Source organism: Pseudophryne corroboree, chromosome 6 (genome assembly GCF_028390025.1).
Source record: "Pseudophryne corroboree isolate aPseCor3 chromosome 6, aPseCor3.hap2, whole genome shotgun sequence".
In the NCBI taxonomy this organism is placed as follows: domain Eukaryota; kingdom Metazoa; phylum Chordata; class Amphibia; order Anura; family Myobatrachidae; genus Pseudophryne; species Pseudophryne corroboree.
The window spans coordinates 256,617,563-256,640,920 of NC_086449.1; the positions used below are offsets into that span (position 1 = coordinate 256,617,563).

A 23,358-nucleotide genomic window follows, 5' to 3' on the forward strand; every position below is an offset into this window, starting at 1 on the left:
AAGCAGCCCTGGTTCAATGCCCAGCTCAGGCAACTTCGTCGGGCCAAAGGCCTATAGCAGCGGTGACAGAGCACTATACAACCGATTTAGGAACTCTCTGACTAAAGAAATCAGGCTAGCAAAAAAACGATTCTCGGACAAGCTGACAAACGATCTCTCCACCAATTACCCCATATCTGTATGGAAAGGAATGCAATCCATAACCAATTACAAGAAAACATTGAAGTCCACCACCATGCACCAAGACCTAGCAGACGAGCTAAACCACTTTTATTGCAGGTGCGCAAAAGAAGTCCCCTTCGACCCAAATACTCACCTCTACGAGGCCCTGAATACCAACGGCCAACTCCAGGCACTGCAAGTCGCCCAAGAAGAGGTGTTGGCACTGTTCAAGAGGACCAAACCCAGGAAAGCTCCGGCACCTGACGGAGTGTCACCATCTGCTCTGAGAGCATGTGAGGGTCAGCTCGCCCCCATATTCACCAAGATCTTTAACAAATCGCTGGTTAACTATCGTCCCGGTCCCCAAGAAACCCTCTATCACGAACCTGAATGACTACAGGCCGATAGCACGGACGTCTGTGGTCATGAAAATGTTCAAGCATCTGGTTTTGAATCACCTGAAAACTGTGACTGGCCCCCAAATGGACCCCCTACAGTTCGTCTATTGATCGAACGGGTGTGTCGAGGATGCAGTCAACCTGGGCCTGCACTACATTCTACAGCACCTAGACATTCCCAGAACCTACACAAGGGTCCTTTTTGTCGATTTCAGCTCGCCCTTCAATACTATCGTCCCCAGCATCCTCCACCCCAAATTACTTCGCCTAGGGGTCCCAGAAGCTACCTGTTCCTGGATAGTAGACTTCCTGACAGATAGGATACAGGTGGTGAAAGCGGAAAATTCACCTCTCAAGCGCGGTCCATTAGTACAGGGGCCCCTCAGGGCTGTCATCTCACCCCTGCTCTTCTCCCTGTACACAAATGACTGCACCGAAGAGGCACAATCAGTAAAGATCATCAAATTTGCAGTAGACACCACCGTCATCGGCCTCATCAAGGACGGGGACGAATCGACCTATAGACGGGAAGTAGACCGGTTGGCCCAGTGGTGTAGCCACAAAAACCTTGAGCTCAACCCCCTCAAAACTGTTGAGATGATAGTGGACTTCAGGAAGAAGTCAGCTAGTACACCTCCGCTAACAATTGCTGACAATGTGGTATCGCTAGTGGACTCCTTCAAGTTCCTAGGGACCACAATGTCCCGTGACCTTAAATGGGGGTCCAACGCTGACGCCACTGTCGGGAAAGTGCAGCAGAGGTTTTTCTTACTCAGGCAACTAAGGAAGTTCAACATCCCACAGAAGCTTCTGCTCCTCTTCTACTCTGCGATTGTGCAGTCAGTACTGTGCTCCTCGATACTGGTATGGTATGGCTCCGCCAGAGCAAGGGACAGATGCAGGCTCCAAAAAGTGGTCAGAACCGCAGAGAATATCATCGAGGCCGACCTTCCCTCAGTCCAGGACCTGTACCTGTCCAGAGCTAAAAAGCGGCCAACGAAGACAGTAAAGGACCAGTTACACCCTGGCCACAGCATGTTTAACTTGCCTTCTTCAGGCAGGCGTTACAGGGCTGTCCCCGCCGGGTCCACCAGAAGCCTCAAAAGTTTATTTCTAGACTGACTAGACGTACATGTAACTCACTTGTGTCCCTACGGTATACCTATCTGTATGACTTCACTTGCCCCCCCCCCCCCGCTTATCTGTCACCTACATGGCTGTTGTATAGCAAACCGAAGACAAATTCCTAGTATACGCAAGTATACCTGGCCAATAAGGCAGATTCTGATATATGTAATGACTCACAAGGCTTAAGGGAGGGGTGCACATTAGGCGATTTCAGCCATACAGTTCGTTATCGTTTATTTTTAGGCTGAAATTGCCCAGTGTGTATGGGGGCAATATTGGTGACTGATTAACGATGTGCGCTCCCACACACCATTCAGCAATCACCAACACTGAGCTGCATGTTCGGTGACGTCATTAAACGTGATCATTGAAGGATATCCTGAATCCTAACGTTCAGTGTGTACGTACTATATCGTTGAACTATATTGTATATTATTCCACAATCGGTTAGTGTGTACCCGCCTTTAGTTAGGGTAGCACCAATTCTATCCATGATTCTGGTGGAAATACTGATATACCCCAATATGGCAGATATTGCAATCAGTGCTCAGATGAGACTAACCTGCAGAGAGGTCTCTCGTTCTTCAGATACCCATGTACTGTACAACACTTATGCCATCTTTAGCCAGGCTTGTAAAGAGGAGAAAACAGACCCTTATCTATAATTAAAAAGAGAAAACAATTTGGTAATAAAAATATCAGTTCCCTGTTACAGTAAATAAAACTACCAGCTCTTTATTAACCAGCTCTTTATTTACCAGCTCTTTATTTACCAGCTCTTTATTTTACTTTGGCAAAGTTAAGATTACCAACGGTGACCAGTCTATAGCATAGAAAGTAAAATGTTTGGTGCATTGTACAGTTACTGTTATCTTTACAATTATGTGAGATTATATTGTGTTAGTAATGACATTATCAATATATTACATGTCTGCAGCACTGTACAAAGAATAATTGAAACAAAAATAAACAAACAGACCTTGGTCACAGGTTTAGGTACCGGCGCTTTAAATCAATCAAGTGTCTATCAGTGTTCCAGCTTCTGAGTGAACACAGCCTGCCAAGCTATGTATATGGAAATGAAACAGATGAATACAGGTTGAGTATCCCTTATCCAAAATGCTTGGGACCAGAGGTATTTTGGATATCGTATTTTTCCGTATTTTGGAATAATTGCATACCATAATGAGATATCATGTTGATGGGATCTAAATCTAAGCACAGAATGCATTTATGTTACATATACACCTTATACACACAGCCTGAAGTTAATTTTAGCCAATATTTTTAATAACTTTGTGCATTAAACAAAGTGTGTGTACATTCACACCAATCATTTATGTTTCATATACACCTTAGACACACAGCCAGAAGGTCATTTAATACAATATTTTTTATAACTTTGTGTATTAAACAAAGTTTGTGTACATTGAGCCATCAAAAAACAAAGGTTTCACTATATTACTCTCACTCAAAAAAGTCCGTATTTCGGAATATTTGGATATGGGATACTCAACCTGTAATAGGATTTTAGTACCTACCGGTAAATCCTTTTCTCCTAGTCCGTAGAGGATGCTGGGGACTCCAAAAGGACCATGGGGTATAGACAGGATCCGCAGGAGCTTGGGCACACTGAAAAGACTTTAACTGGGTGTGAACTGGCTCCTCCCTCTATGCCCCTCCTCCAGACCTCAGTTATAGGAACTGTGCCCAGGAGAGACGGACATTTCGAGGAAAGGATTTTTGTTTAAACTAAGGCTACAAACATACCAGCCCACACCACAAACATACCGCACAATCGGAGTAACAGTAAATCAGATAACAGTATGAATTAACAACAGCAACAAGCTGAAAACAACAAATACACAACCCGTGTATAAACTAAATTTAACCAGCAAGAATACACTGCAAATAACAGTCCGCACTGGGATGGGCGCCCAGCATCCTCTACGGACTAGGAGAAAAGGATTTACCGGTAGGTACTAAAATCCTATTTTCTCTTACTTCCTAGAGGATGCTGGGGACTCCAAAAGGACCATGGTGTCTATACCAAAGCTCCAACACGGGCGGGAGAGTGCGGATGACTCTGCAGCACCGATTGAGCAAACATGAGGTCCTCCTCAGCTAGGGTATCAAACTTGTAAAACTTAGCAAAGGTGTTTGACCCAGACCAAAGCTGAAGTGCCGAGACCCCTCGGGCAGCCGCCCAAGATGAGCCCACTTTACTGGTAGAATGGGCCTTCACTGACTTCGGCACCGGTAGCCCAGCCGAAGAGTGAGCTTGCTGAATCGTACTACAAATCCAGCGTGCAATAGTCTGTTTCGAAGCAGGATGACCAATCTTGTTGGAAGCATACAGGACAAACAGCGCCTCTGTCTTCCTGGCAACAGCCGTTCTGGCGACATAGATTTTTAAAGCTCTCACAACATCCAGATACTTTGGAACTGCCACAGCATCCGTAGCCACGGGTACCACAATAGGTTGGTTAATGTGAAACGAAGAAACCACCTTCGGCAGAAATTGTTGACGAGTCCTTAATTCCGCCCTATCCGAATGGAAAATCAAGTACGGACTCTTATGAGATAAGGCCGCCAAGCCTGGAAGACGCCAGAGCCAAGAGCATGACAACCTTCCAAGTGAGAAACTTTAACTCAACCTTACGTAAAGGTTCAAACCAGGAAGACATAAGAAACTGCAAGACCACCTCAAGATCCCATGGTGCCACAGGGGGCACAAACGGAGGATGGATATGCATCACTCCTTTCACAAAGGTCTGAACCTCCGGGAGGGCAGCCAATTCCTTTTGAAAGAAAATAGATAAAGCCGAAATCTGCACTTTGATGGAGCCTAATTTCAGGCCTGCATCGACGCCTGCTTGCAAAAAATGGAGAAACCGACCCAAGTGAAATTCTTCCGCAGGAGCAGTTTTAGACTCACACCACGAAACATACTTTCTCCAAATGCGGTGATAATGTTTCGCCGTAACCTCCTTCCTAGCCTTAAGGAGAGTGGGAATGACCTCCCCGGGAATACCTTTTCAAGCTAAGATTTGGCGCTCAACTTCCATGCCATTAAACGCAGCCGCGGTAAGTCTGGAAACACGCATAGTCCCTGCAATAATAGGTCCTCTCTTAGAGGAAGCGGCCAAGGATCTTCCACACGTAATTCCTGAAGATCCGGATACCAGCCCCTACTTGGCCAATCTGGAACGACGAGAATCGCTTGAACTCTTGCTCGTCGAATGATTCCCAGTACCTTTTGGAATGAGAGGAAGTGGAGGGAACACATACACCAACTGGAAAACCCACGGAGTCACCAGGGCGTCCACTGCACTGGCTTGGGGGTCCCTTGACCTGGAACAATACCTCGGAAGCTTCTTGTTGAGGCGAGACGCCATCATGTCGATCAGCGGAATTCCCCAACGCTTCGTCACTTCCGCAAATACCTCTTGGTGTAGAGCCCACTCTCCCGGATGGAGATCGTGTCTGCTGAGGAATTCTGCTTCCCAGTTGTCCACTCCCGGAAGGAAGACTGCTGACAGGGCGCTCACGTGTTGTTCTGCCCAGCGAAGGATTTTTGTGGCCTCCGCCATAGCCGCCCTGCTCCTTGTTCCGCCTTGACGGTTTATATGCGCCACCGCTGTGATGTTGTCCGACTGTACCAGGACAGGTCGACCCTGAAGAAGGCATCTTGCTTGTAGCAGGCCGTTGTAAACGGCTCTTAACTCGAGAACATTTATGTGGAGACAAGCTTCCTGGAGCGACCATTTCCCCTGGAAATTTCTTCCTTGGGTGACTGCGCCCCAGCCTCGGAGACTTGCATCTGTTGTCAGTAGTACCCAGTCCTGGATACCGAACCGGCGCCCTCCTAGGAGGTGAGAAGTTTGTAGCCACCACAGGAGAGAAATCCTGGCCCTGGGAGTTAGACTTATCTTCCGGTGCATGTGCAGGTGAGACCCGGACCATTTGCTCAGCAGGTCCCACTGAAACACCTGGGCATGAAACCTGCCAAATGGAATGGCTTCGTACGCCGCTACCATTTCCCCCAGAACCCGAGTACAGTGATGAATCGACACACTTGTCGGCCTCAGAAGCTCCCTGACCATCGTCCGTAGTTCCAGAGCTTTATCTTCCGGAAGAAACACTCTCCGTAACTCCGTGTCCAGAATCATGCCCAGAAAAGGCAGTCGAGTGGTCGGAAGCAACTGAGATTTTGGCAAATTTAGCACCCAACCGTGTTGTCGCAGAACTGATAGTGACAAATTCACACTTCTTAGCAACCGTTCCTTGGACCTCGCCTTTATCAGGAGATCGTCCAAGTACGGGATAATGGTAACTCCTTGCTTGCGAAGGAGAACCATCATTTCTGCCATGACCTTGGTGAAAATCCTCGGGGCCGTGGAAAGGCCAAACGGCAACGTCTGAAATTGGTAATGAGAATCCTGTATCGCAAACCGGAGGAAGGCTTGATGCGGAGGATATATTGGGACGTGTAAGTAGGCATCCTTTATGTCGACTGATGCCATAAAATCCCCCCCCATCTAAGCTGGAAATCACAGCTCGAAGAGATTCCATCTTGAACTTGAAAACTTTCAAGTATGGATTGAGGGATTTTAGGTTCAGAATCGGTCTGACCGAACCGTCCGGTTTTGGTACAACAAGGAGGCTCGAGTAGAACCCCTCCCCCCGTTGGGACGGGGGAACGGGAACAATGACCCTCTGTTGACACAACTATTGTATTGCTGCCAGCACCACCTCCCTGTCCGGAAGAGACACTGGTAAGACCGAAATGAAAAACCGGTGAGGGGGTGCCTCCTGAAACTCCAGCTTGTTTCCCTGAGATACAATCTCTAAGACCCAAGGATCCAGGCCTGACTGAATCTAGACCTGACTGAAGATCCGCAGACGGCCCCCCACCCGGTCCGGACTCCCCCAGGGAATCCCCAGCGTCATGCGGTGGACTTGGTAGAAGCAGGGGAGGACTTATGGCCCTGGGCGCCTGACACTGCAGGCGACTTCCTTCCCCTTCCTCTACCCTTTGAAGCGAGGAAGGACGAACCTTTTCCCCGCCTGTACTTATTTGGACGAAAGGACTGCACCTGCTGATGTGGTGCCTTTTTCTGTTGTGTGGGAACATAGGGAAGAAAAGATTACTTACCCGCAGTCGCGGTAGAAACCAGGTCAGTCGTTATCAGTATCTACCTGGGTAAACGGCCGCTTTTGCGACCCCGATGGGGTCTGCACCTGAGACAAAGCATCCTCCATGGATTTTCTCCACACCTGTGTCTGCGACTCTGATTTATCTAACCTCTTTGACAAAGAAGCCACATTTGTATTAAGTGTATTTAACAATGTGAATAACTCAGGTGTCGGCTGCGCCGACAGAGCCAACTCCAGATCCGCATCTGCTCCCCCAGTAACCTCCTCCGGTGAATAACATTCAGCCTCAGACATGCCGACACTGAGTATCGACACACCGACAAACACACACACAATGCCTCAGCTAGGGGACAGGCCCACAAGGAAACCCGGATAGAGGAACACGGAGGGAGTATGACAGCTCACACCCCAGCGCCCATATATCACACCCACTAATATATGTAAAAAGTACTGCTTTAAAACAGTAATATGCACCCTGTGAGTGCCGTTGGAGAAGTGTGTGGGAGCATGGAGCGCAGCGCTACCGCTGCGCTGTACCTCCTTACTGAAGTCTTCTGCCGTCACTGAAGTCTTCTGCCTTCTGCATACTCACCCGGCTTCTTTCTTCTGGCTTCTGTGAGGGTGGTGACGGCGTGGCTCCGGGAACAAGCAGCTAGGCGCACCAAGTGATCGAACCCTCTGGAGCTAATGGTGTCCAGTAGCCGAGAAGCAGAGCCCTTAAACGAAGAAGAAGTAGGTCTGACTTCTCTCCCCTCAGTCCCACGATGCAGGGAGCCTGTAGCCAGCAGGTCTCCCTGAAAATAAAAAACCTAACAAAAGTCTTTTCTAGAGAAACTCAGGAGAGCTCCCCTAGTGAGTGTCCAGTCAGTCCTGGGCACAAAGTCTAACTGAGGTCCTGAGGAGGGGCATAGAGGGAGGAGTCAGTTCACACCCAGTCAAAGTCTTTTCAGTGTGCCCAAGCTCCTGCGGATCCAGTCTATACCCCATGGTCCTTTTGGAGTCCCCAGCATCCTCTAGCACGTTAGAGAAATAGAAAAAACACTGCGCTTGGGACACTGGTAAATATAAATCATTAAATATATAAAAGTGCTGTCAGAATGAATAGACTCAGTGAAGCTCATTCATATAAAACAATCTTTGTTTTTTTAAACATAAATTCACAAACAACATACTTGTTTTCATATAAAAACAATTAGCACATGTCTATGAGCTTGCAAGCTCCAGATATTGGTTATTAAAACAAACTGTTTTACAATGGAAATACAGTGCAATAATAAACAGTAGCAATATTTTAATACTAGTTAGTAAGATTGCTGGGATAAATGTCTGTCCTGAAGGATATGTAAAACTGCACCACTGGCGTCCCCATGGGGTTAAATGTTATGAATGAGCTTCATTGAGTCTATTCATTCTGACAGACAGCACTTTTAGATATTTAATGATTTATATTTACCAGTGTCCCAAGCACAGTGTTTTTTCTATATTCAACTGTACAAAGAATATATACATTTCTATGTACACTGTACGTCATAAGTACAATACAGTGTACACCAACATATCTGTAGCAATGAAATGACAGACTTGGTAGGACACAGGGTAATTCACTATACAGTAGGGCAAGCGCAGTGGCAAGTCACAGGGAGGGGAGGCAGTTCGGCACTGGATGAGCCTGCCATGTACATAAGGTGGGATGGATAATGCTAGGAAAGAAGGCCCTGCCCATAACAGCTTACATGCCAAGATGAGGGGTGAGAAATTAGAAGTGAACTGGAAAGAAGAGCAGAGAGGTAGTAAGTGGAGATGTAGGAGGAGAGTTGTACCCCTTTCACATCGCACAAATAACCCGGTATCGACACGGCATATTGCCGTGTCGACACGGGTCAGTGTGCGATGCACTCTGCCGGAATTAGCGGGTCGCCTGACCCGGTAATTCAACCCGGTATAAAAGAAGGATTATACCCGGGTTGAATACCGGGTCAGGTGCAGTGTGAATGGGATCCACGTCGATGCGACACGGTTCCCATTCACAGCGTAGGGAGAGGCGGCGCAGGAGATGAGCTCATCTCCCAGCGCCGCCCCCACCCACGCTGCGCCCCCCCCGCTGCTATGGGAACCGACCCGGTATATTGCCGGGTCGGAAAGCCAGCAGAGGGGAGCAAATGCCGGATCCCACCCGGTAAGTACACGTTTCTTCTACCGGGTGGGATCCGGCATTTGCGATCTGAATGCGGTATTGGTAAGCTTTAATGATCTAATAACTGCTATACTTTAGGGGGACTCTTTGCTGCTGAGAGAAGGAAAAAGAGGAGTTTATAATGCAGTTGTTCAGCAGCTTATGCACTGACAAATGGATGTTTACTGTGATGATTACCAATTATTTATATAGTGCATACATGTCGTGCCGCACCATCTTCCCATAGGCATTTGTAGTGCACAAGGGGTATGGGGGAGGTGGTGGTACACAAATTAGAGAGACAGTCAATAGATTAACATGCTAAAGGTAGACAGTAGAAAAATAGGATTTTAATTACCTACCGGTAAATCCTTTTCTCGTAGTCCGTAGAGGATGCTGGGGTCCACATTAGTACCATGGGGTATAGACGGGTCCACTAGGAGCCATTGGCACTTTAAGAGTTTGAGAGTGTGGGCTGGCTCCTCCCTCTATGCTCCATCTACCAGACCCAGTCTAGAAACTGTGCCCGAGGAGACAGACATCTTTGAGAGAAGGATTACACAGATAGTGGCGAGATTCACACCAGCTCACACACAAGGCAACCCAAGCTAACTAGCTTGAAACATCAGCAACAGCTGAACAGGATTACTTACCAAGTAACAAAACAGTATCCTCTACGGACTACGAGAAAAGGATTTACCAGTAGGTAATTAAAATCCTATTTTCTCTTACGTCCTAGAGCAGTGATGGCTAACCTTTACACTCCAGCTGTTGTTGAACTACACATCCCAGCATGCCCTGCTACAGTTTTGCTATTTGGCCATGCTAAAACTGATGTAGAGCATGCTGGGATGTGTAGTTCAACAACAGCTGGAGTGTCAAGGTTAGCCATCACTGTCCTAGAGGATGCTGGGGTCCACATTAATACCATGGGGATGTACTAAAGCTCCCAGAACGGGAGGGAGAGCGCAGAGGCTCCTGCAGAACTGATTGACCAAACTTCAGGTCCTCAGAGGCCAAAGTATCGAACTTGTAGAACTTAGCAAACGTGCTCGACCCAGAAGTAGCCGCTCGGCAAAGCTGTAAAGCAGAGACACCCCGTGCAGCCGCCCAGTAAGAACCCACCTTACGAGTAGAGTGGGCCTTAACAGACGTAGGACACGGCAATCCTGCCGTAGAATACGCATGCTGGATAGTGAACCTGATCCAGTGAGATTGTCTGCTTAGAAGCAGGACACCCAAGTTTCTTGGAATCGTACAGGACAAACAGAGCCAGATTTTCTGTGACGAGCAGTCCTCTTCACATAGATCTTCAGAGCCCTTACAACATCCAAGGACTTTGATGAAACTGAGGAGTCAGTAGCAACTGGCACCATAATAGGTTGGTTGATATGAAATGCCAACACAACCTTCGGAAGGAACTGCGGACGTGTCCGGAGCTCAGCTCTATCTTCATGGAAGATTAAGTATGGGCTTTTACATGACAAAGCCCCCAATTCCGACACACGTCTTGCAGAAGCTAAGGCCAACAAAGCGACAGCCTTCGACGTGAGAAACTTGACCTCAACCTCCTGAAGAGGTTCAAACCAATCCGACTGGATAAACTACAACACCACGTTAAGAACCCAAGGCGCCGCAGGCGGTACAAAGGGAGGTTGGATGTGCAGAACTCCCTTCAAAAAGGTCTGAACCTCAGGAAGGGCAGCCAACTGTTTCTGGAAGAAAATGGGTAGGGCCGAAATTTGGACCTTTATGGATCCCAACCTCAGGCCCACATCCACACCTGCTTGAAGGAAGAGGAGAAAACGTCCCAGTTGAAACTCCACCGCAGGGAACTTCTTCCACTATGGGTGGGTTTTCCCATTTCTTTCTATCCTCAGGGAAGGGGAAAGCAACCACAACCTTCCTAGGGATATGGATTTTTTTCTCAGGATTTTCCCATGCTTTTTCAAAAATAGCATTTAATTCTTTGGACGCAGGGAAGGTTAGCAAGGCTTTCTTACTGTCAGTGAAGTAAGCCTTCTCAACCTGTTCAGGTGTTGTATCAGTAATATTCAACACATCTCCAATACCTCTATCATCAACTGCACCCCTCTTGCAAGAGATGCGGCCCTCCTGAGCACGTCCCCATCACCGTCTGCAGTGTCAGAATCGGTATCCGTGTCGTCTTGCATGATCTGGGCAAGAGCACGTTTGTGGGAACCCACAGAGGGGGATCCTGAGGTAACAGAACCAGACCAAACTGCCATAGAATTCTGTAAAACCTGAGTTGCAGATTCATTCTGAGCAACCCTAGCAGAAAATAAGATTTTACTCACCGGTAAATCTATTTCTCGTAGTCCGTAGTGGATGCTGGGGACTCCGTAAGGACCATGGGGAATAGCGGCTCCGCAGGAGACTGGGCACAGCTAAGAAAGATTTAGGACTACCTGGTGTGCACTGGCTTCTCCCACTATGACCCTCCTCCAGACTTCAGTAAGGATACTGTGCCCGGAAGAGCTGACACAATAAGGAAGGATTTTGAATCCCGGGTAAGACTCATACCAGCCACACCAATCACACCGTATAACTCGTGATAATATACCCAGTTAACAGTATGAACACAACAGAGCCTCTCAAAAGATGGCTCATAACAATAACCCTTGTAGTTAACAATAACTATATACAAGTATTGCAGACAGTCCGCACTTGGGATGGGCGCCCAGCATCCACTACGGACTACGAGAAATATATTTACCGGTGAGTAAAATCTTATTTTCTCTGACGTCCTAGTGGATGCTGGGGACTCCGTAAGGACCATGGGGATTATACCAAAGCTCCCAAACGGGCGGGAGAGTGCGGATGACTCTGCAGCACCGAATGAGAGAACTCAAGGTCCTCCTCAGCCAGGGTATCAAATTTGTAGAATTTTGCAAACGTGTTTGACCCCGACCAAGTAGCAGCTCGGCAAAGTTGTAAAGCCGAGACCCCTCGGGCAGCCGCCCAAGAAGAGCCCACTTTCCTCGTGGAATGGGCTTTTACAGATTTAGGGTGCGGCAGTCCAGCCGCAGAATGTGCAAGTTGAATCGTGCTACAGATCCAGCGAGCAATCGTCTGCTTAGAAGCAGGAGCACCCAGCTTGTTGGGTGCATACAGGATAAATAGCGAGTCAGTCTTCCTGACTCCAGCTGTCCTGGAAACATATACTTTTCAGGGCCCTGACTACGTCCAGTAACTTGGAATCCTCCAAGTCCCAAGTAGCCGCAGGCACCACAATAGGTTGGTTCACATGAAAAACTGATACCACCTTAGGAAGGAATTGGGAACGAGTCCTCAATTTCGCCTTTCCCATATAAAATACAGATAAGGGCTTTTGTCAATTCTGATACACGCCTGGCCGACGCCAAGGCCCACAGAATGACCACATTCCACGTGAGGTATTATAGCTCCACGGATTTAAGTGGCTCAACCCAATGCGACTTCAGGAAATCCAACACCACGTTGAGATCCCACGGTGCCACTGGAGGCACAAACGGGGGCTGACTATGCAGCCCTCCCTTAACAAAAGTCTGAACTTCAGGCAGTGAAGCCAGTTCCATTTTGGAAGAAAATCGATAGAGCCGAAATCTGGACCTTAATGGAACCCAATTGTAGGCCCATAGTCACCTCTGACTGTAGGAAGTGCAGAAATAGACCTAGCTGAAATTTCTCCTTTGGGGCCTTCCTGGCCTCACAGTACGCAACATATTTCCGCCATATGCGGTGATAATGGTTAGCGTTCACTTCTTTCCTAGCTTTAAATAGCGTAGGGATAACTTCCTCCGGAATTCCCTTTTCCTTCAGGATCCGGCGTTCAACCCCCATGCCGTCCAACGCAGCCGCGGTACGTCTTGGAACAGACAGGCCCCCTGCTGCAGCAGGTCCTGTCTGAGCGGCAGAGGCCATGGGTCCTCTGAGATCTTTGTAACTTTTAGTTGAGGTGGGATGCCATAATGTCCACATGTGGCCTTTCCCAACGGTATACAATCATTTGGAAGACTTCTGGATGAAGTCCCCACTCTCCCGGGTGGAGGTCGTGTCTTCTGAGAAAGTCTGCTTCTCAGTTGTCCACTCCGGGAATGAACACTGCTGACAGTGCTAACACAAGATTTTCCGCCCATCGGAGAATCCTTGTGGCTTCTGCCATCGCCATCCTGCTTCTTGTGCCGCCCTGTCGTTTACATGAGCGACCGCCGTGATGTTGTCTGACTGGATCAGCACCGGCCGGTGTTGAAGCAGGGGTCTAGCCTGACTTAGGGCATTGTAAATGGCCCTTAGTTCCAGAATATTTATGTGTAGGGAAGTCTCCTGACTTTTCCATAGCCTTGGAAGTTTCTTCCCTGTGTGACTGCCCCCCAGCCTCGAAGGCTGGCATCCGTGGTCACCAGGACCCAGTCCTGTATGCCGAATCTGCGGCCCCCTAGAAGATGAGCACTCTGCAGCCACCACCACAGCGACACCCTGGCCCTTGGAGACAGGGTTATTCGCCGATGCATCTGAAGATGCGACCCGGACCACATGTCCAACAGATCCCACTGGAAAATCCTTGTATTGGACCTGGCGAATGGAATTTCTTCGTAAGAAGCTACCATCCTTCCCAGGGCTCGCGTGCATTGATGCACCGACACCTGTATACGTATTAGGAGGTCTCTGTCTAGAGACGACAACTCCTTGGACTTCTCCTCCGGCAGAAACCCTTTTTATCCTGTTCTGTGTCCAGAACCATACTCAGGAACAGTAGACGCGTCGTAGGAACCAGCTGCGACTTTGGATATTCAGAATCCAGCCGTGCTGTTGTAGCACTTCCCGAGATAGTGCTACTCCGCCAAACAACTGCTCCCTGGACCTCGCCTTTATAAGGAGATCGTCCAAGTACGGGATAATTATTTCGGCCATTACCTTGGTAAATACCTCGGTGCCAGGGACAGACCAACGGCAACGTCTGGAATTGGTAATGACAATCCTGTACCACAATTTTGAGGTACTCCTGGTGAAGAGGGTAAATAGGGACATGCAGGTAAGCATCCTTGATGTCCAGTGATACCATGAAATTCTCCAGGCTTGCAATAATCGCCCTGAGCGATTCCATTTCGAACTTGAACCTTCGTATATAAGTGTTCAAGGCTTTCAATTTTAGAATGGGTCTCACCGAACCGTCTGGTTTCGGTACCACAACATTTTGGAATAGTAAACCCGGCCTTGAAGGAGGGGTACCTTGATTTCACCTGCTGGAAGTGCAGCTTGTGAATTGCCGCCAGTACTACCTTTCTCCGAGGGCAGCAGGCAAGGCTGAGGTGAGGTAACGGCGAGGGGGAGTCGCCTCTAACTCCAGCCTGTATCCCTGTGATACTATTTGCAGAACCTAGGGATCCACCTGTGGGCAAACCCACTGGTCCCTGAAGTTCCCGAGACGAGCTCCTACCGCACCTGTCTCCACCTGTGGAGCCCCAACGTCAAGCGGTGGACTCAGAGGAAGCGGGGGAAGATTTTTGATCCTGGGAACTGGCTGCTGGTGCAGCTTTTTCCTTCTTCCCTTGTCTCTGTGCAGAAAGGAAGCGCCTTTGACCCGCTTGCTTTTCTGAAGCCGAAAGGACTGTACCTGAAAATACAGTGCTTTCTTAGGCTGTGAGGAAACCGGAGGTAAAAATTTTTCCTTCCCAGCTGTTGCTGTGGATACGAGGTCCCAGAGACCATCCCCAAACAATTCCTCACCCTTATAAGGCAGAATCTCCATGTGCCTTTTATAGGCAGCATCACCTGTCCACTGCCGGGTTTCTAATACCCTCCTGGCAGAATGGACATTGCATTTATTCTGGATGCCAGCCGGCAAATATCCCTCTGTGCATCCTTTATATATAAGACGACGTCTTTAATATGCTCTATGTTAGCAAACTATTATCCCTGTCTTAGAGTATTAATATTATCTGACAGGGTATCAGACCACGCTGCAGCAGCACTATTTATGCTGAGGCAATTGCAGGTCTCAGTATATAACCTGAGTGTGTATATACAGACTTCAGGATAGCCTCCTGTTTTTTATCAGCAGGCTCCTTCAAGGTGGCCGTATCCTAAGACGGCAGTGCCACCTTTTTTGACAAACGTGTGAGCGCCTTATCCACCCTAAGGGATATCTCCCAACGTGACCTATCCTCTGGCGGGAAAGGGTACGCCATCAGTAACTTATTAGAAATTACCAGTTTCTTATTGGGGGAACCCACGCTACTTTACACACTTCATTCATTCATCTGATGGGGGAACAAAACACTGGCTGCTTTTTCTCCCCAAAAATAAAACCCCTTTTATGTGGTACTTGGGTTCATGTCAGAAATGCGTAACACATTTTTCATTGCCGAGATCATGTAACGGATGTTCCTAGTGGATTGTGTATATGTCTCAACCTCGTCGACACTGGAGTCAGACTCCGTGTCGACATCTGTGTCTGCCATCTGAGGTAACGGGCGCTTTTTTGAGCCCCTGATGGCCTTTGAGACGCCTGGGCAGGCGCGGGCTGAGAAGCCGGCTGTCCCACAGCTGTTTTACGTCATCCAGCCTTGTAAGGAGTTGACATTGTCGGTTAATACCTTCCACCTATATATCCACTCTGGTGTCGGCCCCACAGGGGACGACATCCCATTTATCGGCCTCTGCTCCACCTCCACGTAACCTTCCTCATCCCACATGTCGACACAGCCGTACCGACACACAGCACACACACAGGGAATGCTCTGACTGAGGACAGGACCCCACAAAGTCCTTTGGGGAGACAGAGAGTATGCCAGCACACACCAGAGCGCTATATAATGCAGGGATTAACACTATAACTGAGTGATTTTTCCCCCAATAGCTGCTTGTATAAACAATATTGCGCCTAAATTTAGTGCCCCCCCCCCCTCTTTTTAACCCTTTGAGCCTGAAAACTACAGGGGAGAGCCTGGGGAGCTGTCTTCCAGCTGCACTGTGAAGAGAAAATGGCGCCAGTGTGCTGAGGGAGATAGCTCCGCCCCTTTTTCGCTGACTTTTCTCCCGCTTTTTTATGGATTCTGGCAGGGGTATTTATCACATATATAGCCTCTGGGGCTATATATTGTGATATATTTGCCAGCCAAGGTGTTTTTATTGCTGCTCAGGGCGCCCCCCCCCCAGCGCCCTGCACCCTCAGTGACCGGAGTGTGAAGTGTGTATGAGGAGCAATGGCGCACAGCTGCAGTGCTGTGCGCTACCTTGGTGAAGACTGATGTCTTCTGCCGCCGATTTTCCGGATTCTTCTTGCTTCTGGCTCTGTAAGGGGGCCGGCGGCGCGGCTCCGGGACCGAACACCAATGGCAGGTTCCATGCGGTCGATCCCTCTGGAGCTAATGGTGTCCAGTAGCCTAAGAAGCCCAAGCTACCACCAGTTAGGTAGGTTCGCTTCTTCTCCCCTTAGTCCCTCGCTGCAGTGAGTCTGTTGCCAGCAGATCTCACTGTAAAATAAAAAACCTAAAATATACTTTCTCTCTAGGAGCTCAGGAGAGCCCCTAGTGTGCATCCAGCTCAGCCGGCACAGGATTCTAACTGAAGTCTGGAGGAGGGTCATAGTGGGAGGAGCCAGTGCACACCAGGTAGTCCTAAATCTTTCTTAGCTGTGCCCAGTCTCCTGCGGAGCCGCTATTCCCCATGGTCCTTACGGAGTCCCCAGCATCCACTAGGACGTCAGAGAAATCTGAGTAATCATAGTTTTGATAGAGTATAACCACTCAGGCTCCCTTGCTGGTATCTGCGCTATAACAGTGCAATCCTGATTACATGGAATGAGATAATCCTGAGAGGACATATCCTCAGCTGCATATGACAGAGTCCCTGGACATAGCTAACTGGAGACCCCAAACACTCCACACACACACACAGGGTAGGTTAGACAAAGTTTCCCCCCTGAGAATGGCAAGAGAGACACAGTTCAGAGCCAACCCACACACAGCGCTGTTATATATAAAGGATACCCCTTATCAGCGCCCACTGTGTACTGTAATAGTTACACAGATCTAATTCACCGCCTCCCCCCCTTCTACAACCCCCTGGTACCGCACAGGATAGCTGGAGTTGCTTGGAGGGACAGCTCTGTCAGCGTCTGTGTACAGGGACTGCAGGCAAGAAAATGGCGCTGAACGCTGCTGGGTCCCCTCTGAGAAGCTCCGCCCCTTGAAGATAGCACGTCTTCCCACACAAATTCTTTACAGTGGCCTGAGGACTCCGTCGCAAGGCGGGGGATTCCGTCCCCTGTGAGCGTCTGAGTACGGAGGATTCTGACGCTAGCCTGGGGATTTAGGCCCTCATTCCGAGTTGATCGCTCGCAAGGCGATTTTAGCAGAGTTACACACGCTAAGCCGCCGCCTACTGGGAGTGAATCTTAGCTTCTTAAAATTGCGACCGATGTATTCGCAATATTGCGATTACAAACTACTTAGCAGTTTCAGAGTAGCTTCAGACTTACTCGGCATCTGCGATCAGTTCAGTGCTTGTCGTTCCTGGTTTGACGTCATAAACACACCCAGCGTTCGCCCAGACACTCCTCCGTTTCTCCGGCCACTCCTGCGTTTTTTCCGGAAACGGTAGCGTTTTTAACCACACGCCCCTGAAACGCCGTGTTTCCGCCCAGTAACACCCATTTCCTGTCAATCACATTACGATCGCCGGAGCGAAGAAAAAGCCGTGAGTAAAAATACTATCTTCATTGTTAAATTACTTGGCGCAGTCGCAGTGCGAATATTGCGCATGCGTACTAAGCGGAATTTCACTGCGATGCGATGAAATATACCGAGCGAACGACTCGGAATGAGGGCCTTAGTCTCTGGTTAGTGTCTGTGACAAGTGTAGGGTATTAAGATGCTGGCTCAGGACGCCCCTCAAAGCGCCAACACTGTGTGCCGCTGAGCCTTCCTGGCGCGCAGCTGCTCAGAGCTGCGCTCCTACCCTTGTGCTACCATATCTCGCCTCTTCTGATCTGGCTCTGTAAGGGTGTGGTGGCATGCTGCCGGGGTGAGCGATCCCCTGACAGTGTCCTGTCAGCAGAGATAGTGGCTCAGACCCCGCAGGGCGGACACTACTCCCCCCCCCTTAGTCACTCAAAGCAGGGAGGCTGTTGCCAGCAGCCACCCTGTAAAATAATGAACTCTAAAATAAAACTTTAGTTTCATCATACGTGACCACAATTGGTGCAAACGTATACCCAGGCTCTGCAGGTTACTATTCCCAGTCGTAGTCCACGTGGATGGTAAATCAAGCAAAAGTAGAAAAAACAACAACTGATGTGAACCATATGGGTTGGCTCTGCGTACCTGTCGACCTTTTGACCGTGTCGACCTAACAGGATGTATATTTATAACTGGATACCACACAAGAGGGTGTCAGCTCAGACACTGCACATACAGTAAGTTTGCCTTCCCTCATAAGACACCATGCAGTTAATATCTTTATATTTCAAAACGGACCATGCTATTCTTACTCTTCATATTTGCTGCAATTCTAAGTATTTGTCCCTATTCTCCGGCATTTGTAATGTAGTAAAGAAGAAACATTTTAAATATGATCCTTAATCACCATTGTCAAATTGCACTGACTGCACGGTGTGTAGCATGCTGATATACACCTGTGCCCCAGCTGTGTCCCTGCCAATGAGTGATACAATGTTGGCAGCTATGCAGTGAATGCAGGAACTCTTGCTAGGCTAACATCTCAGTCTGCAAGCAAGGTAATCATTCAGTTGCTGTTCTCCATGTGTCCTGCCCTGGCCGCCATTCACTAGTCCCTCCGGGCACAGAGCGATTGGGCAGAAAACAACGTTGGAAATATGAGCACAGTGACACATTCTCCTTACATCACTAACTTGTGGATTCAATTGCTTCCTCCTCGAGAGACCTTACAAGAGTTCTGTAGTCTGTGCTGTATGAATGTAACACTGTAGTGTAGTGTGTCCCATAGAGCCCCGCCCCTCCATCACAGGAAACGCAGGAGATCTGAGCATAAACTACAACTCCCAGAAACCCTTGCGACATCAAATTCAAAATTGCAAAACTTTTTTAGTTCGGAATCTGAAGTTTGGAAATGTTATCCACGTGCACTCATTTATTTATCATATTAGAATAAGACACAGTTTTTTCACCTCCTCTTTCTCTAAATGATGATTCTGATACATAGAATGTGCATTTTCTAAACTGTATGAATTTAACACAAGGTAAGGGCTTAACGTTTTGTAGCAGACGGTATTGTCACTATCAGACCAATTACATTTATAGGGGAGAATCCAATTAGAGGCGGGAATAGCATACCCTACAGCTGTACCTTTTTGGCAGGTACAGAACCTTTTTTTATGGTCAGTACCGATTTTTAACTCTCCAAATTTACATTGAAAGTATAGGAAAGGGGGCGTACCCGTGGTCACGCCCCTTTTCCTAATTTGTACAGATTTTTATGTGTAAAATGTTGGAGGGTATGGATTAGCTGCGCGGGCAAAAGCTACGGGTTTCATGGTCATTGGGGGTCATTTCCAGTTGATCGTAGCTGTGCTAAATTTAGGACAGCTACGATCATTCACACTGACATGCGGGGGGACGCCCAACACAGGGCTAGTCCGCCCCGCATGTCTGAGCCGCACCTCCCCTCCCCCCGCAGAAGTGCAAAGGCATCGCACAGCGGCAATGCCTTTGCACTTCAAGAGTAGCTCCCGACCAGCGCAGCTTTAGAGTGCTAGCCGGGAGCTACTCGTCGCTCCCCGGCCCGCAGCGGCTGCGTGTGACTTCACGTAGCCGCCACGGCCCGCCTCCCCAAGGGTCCGGCCACGCCTGCGTTGGCCAGACCGCGCCCCCTAAACGGCGGCTTAACGCCGCCGTCCAGCCCCCTCCCGCCCAGTGACCGCCTCTGCCTCAGAGGTGATCGCTAGACAACGACGGATGGCATGCTGCGGCGCATACGCAGTTCCAACCCAAATGCTGCGCTGCGAGAAACTGTAGCGAGCGATCGGGTCGGAATGACCCCCATGGTACATTTGCAAAACAGATTTGCATGCAATTCTGTGTTAGTCCCTAAGAGCCAAATGTCATGGGTTCCAAATTGGGAAAAGTGGCTTTTTTTTACTGACTTTGTGTTAATATTTAATAGCGTAAGGTTGATTTTGCCTTTAAAATCACTGAGCTTTAGTAGAAAACTCACCAAGAACATGGTGGGGGTGGCGAACTCGTGGAGACCTGCACATGCACAGTACACTCTGGCACACAGGGCCGGTTCTAGACCTTGTGGCGCCAAGGTCTAAAGTTTCCTTTGGCGCCCAAACCCCCCCTCCCCGGCAGGTAAAACAGGGTTAGTGAATGGTGAAGGCGTGCGCAAAAATTAGGGACGTGGCTTCATAGGGAAGGGGCGTGGCCACAGTTATGCCCCCAATAGTTATGCCCCCTGTAGTTGTCCCCCCAGTAGTTGTGCTCCCTGTAGTTGTGCCCCCAGTAGTTGTGCTCCCTGTAGCTGTGCCCCCAGTAGTTGTGCTCCCTGTAGCTGTGCCCCCAGTAGATTTGCCCCCAGTAAAAAACAAAAACAAAAAAACCCCAATACTCACCAGCCCCGCTCCTGCTTTCCGACCGCTGATGCCCTCCGTCTTTGGCTGCCCGCTCCTCGGATCTATGGGAGAGACGTCATAACGGCAGGTAAAACAGGGTTAGTGCGCGCCGAATGCGTGCGTAAAAATAGAGTCGTGGCTTCATAGGAAAGGGGCGTGGCCACAGTTATGCCCCCTGTAATTGTGATCCCAGTAGCTGTGCCCCCAGTAGTTGTGCTCCCTGTAGCTCTGACCCTAGTAGATTTGCCCCCAGTAAAAAATCGGATCAAACAACCCACCATCAGGCGGCTTACGGCACCCATGGTGCTGCACAGACCACCCGCCGCAGAGGCCAGGAACTCTCCATCCTATGGCGGAGATCCCTGGCCTCTTCCTACCCCCAAAATGCTGGTGATGTGCCTCCGTTTTCACAAGCGGAGGCCGTCACTACCCTGCTCTTTGCCCCTTAAACGTCATCAGACTGTCAATCAAAGACAGTCTGATGTTTGGCTGTGTCCTATGCAGCAGGACCCATTCACACACACAGAAAGGGTCCTACGCATGTGCAAAGTACTGAAAATCTGTATTTTGCGCAGATGATTGCAGGAGTATCTGCACCTGAATGACCCCCATAAACAGTTCAACAATGGATCAGTTGATGTGAAATGAACCATACTGCACTGTATCAGTGTAAAGTATATATGAAATAAATAGCAGATTCCCTTACCTTTGTTGAATTGAAGCTTACACTATGGTGGTCATTCCGAGTTGATTGCTCGCTAGTAGTTTTTAGCAGCCGTGCAGACGCATTGTCGCCGCCCACCGGGGAATGTATTTTCGCTTTGCAGAAGTGTGAACGCCTGTGCAGCAGAGCGCCTGCAAAAACATTTTGTTCAAAACAAGACTAGCCCTGGACTTACTCTTCGTGTGCGTTGATCCTAACATTGGGGGGACGGCTTTTGACGTCACACACCTGCCCAGCGTTCGTCCAGCCACGCCTGCGTTTTCCCCGGCACGCCTGCGTTTTTTTAAGCACTCCCTAAAAATGGTCAGTTGAAACCCAGAAATGCCCCCTTCCTGTCAATCTTCTTGCGGCCGCCAGTGCGAATGAAAACGTCGCTAGAACCTGTGCAAAACCACAAAGGCCTTTGTACCTGTATGTCACGCACACACATTGCGGTGCATACGCATGCGCAGAAATGCAGATTTTTAGCCTGAACGCTGCGCTACAAACAACGGCAGCTACCGATCAACTCGGAATGACCCCCAATGTATCACACAGTACAATCTGAACCTTTACTTAGAACACATATGTAGCATAGTGAACATGAACACATTATGTTACAGACTCCCTCTTGTGGTGAACCGGAGGCTTAAGCAGGGACATACTGTAAGTGAAAACACGTACAATATAGAGATGAGCGGGTTCGGTTTCTCTGAATCCGAACCCGCCCGAACTTCATGTTTTTTTTACACGGGTCCGAGCGACTCGGATCTTCCCGCCTTGCTCGGTTAACCCGAGCGCGCCCGAACGTCATCATCACGCTGTCGGATTCTCGCGAGGCTCGGATTCTATCGCGAGACTCGGATTCTATATAAGGAGCCGCGCGTCGCGGCCATTTTCACACGTGCATTGAGATTGATAGGGAGAGGACGTGGCTGGCGTCCTCTCCGTTTAGAAATTAAAATAGATAGGAGAGTGAGAGTGAGACACTTCATTTACTTACTGGAGCTTAGGAGGAGTTATACTAGTGACTGATGACCAGTGACCTGACCACCAGTGCAGTTTTATAATTTATTATTATTTAATAATCCGTTCTGTTCTTGTTCTCTGCCTGAAAAAAACGATACACAGTGACTCAGTCACACTCACATACCATATCTGTGCTCAGCCCAGTGTGCTGCATCATCTATGTATAATATCTGACTGTGCTCACACAGCTTAATTGTGGGGGAGACTGGGGAGCAGTTATAGGTTATAGCAGGAGCCAGGAGTACATATTAAACAGTGCACACTTTTGCTGCCAGAGTGCCACTGCCAGTGTGACTGACCACTGACCACTGTGACCAGTGACCTGACCACACTGACCACCAGTATAGTATATTGTGATTGAATGTCTGCCTGAAAAAGTACACTCGTCGTGTGACTTGTGTGGTGTTTTTTTATTCTATAAAAATTAAAAAACTCATTCTGCTGACAGACAGTGTCCAGCAGGTCCGTCATTATATAATATATACCTGTCCGGCTGCAGTAGTGATATATATATATTTTTTATATCATTATTTATCATCCAGTCTATACTAGCAGCAGACACAGTACGGTAGTTCACGGCTGTAGCTACCTCTGTGTCGGCACTCGGCAGTCCATCCATAATTGTATACCACCTACCCGTGGTTTTTTTTTTCTTTCTTCTTTATACATACTACATCTCATTATCATCCAGTCTATATTAGCAGCAGACACAGTACAGTACGGTAGTCCACGGCTGTAGCTACCTCTGTGTCGGCACTCGGCAGTCCATCCATAATTGTATACCACCTACCCGTGGTTTTTTTTTTCTTTCTTCTTTATACATACTACATCTCATTATCAACCAGTCTATATTAGCAGCAGACACAGTACGGTAGTTCACGGCTGTAGCTACCTCTGTGTCGGCACTCGGCAGTCCATCCATAATTGTATACCACCTACCCGTGTTTTTTTTTTCTTTCTTCTTTATACATACATACTACATCTCATTATCATCCAGTCTATATTAGCA

The 23,358-nt window shown here is 48.5% G+C and overlaps 1 protein-coding gene across 6 annotated transcripts in view; it reads right to left on the bottom strand.

Annotated features, from left to right (window-relative positions):
• Positions 1 to 19,009, bottom strand: part of STARD5 (StAR related lipid transfer domain containing 5) — a 135,611-nt gene extending 116,602 nt beyond the window's left edge. For 3 of the 6 annotated variants that reach the window (XM_063925938.1, XM_063925936.1, XM_063925932.1), the window contains exons 1-2: positions 18,890 to 19,009; positions 2,251 to 2,347 (exon numbers count right to left, since the gene is read on the bottom strand). The gene's annotated coding sequence lies outside the window, so the exon portion shown is untranslated. Of the gene's footprint in view, positions 1 to 2,250; positions 2,348 to 18,612; positions 18,815 to 18,889 lie in introns of those variants that run through there. The other 3 variants (XM_063925934.1, XM_063925935.1, XM_063925937.1) reach the window with 3 other exon arrangements.
• Positions 19,010 to 23,358: the final 4,349 nt, after the last annotated feature.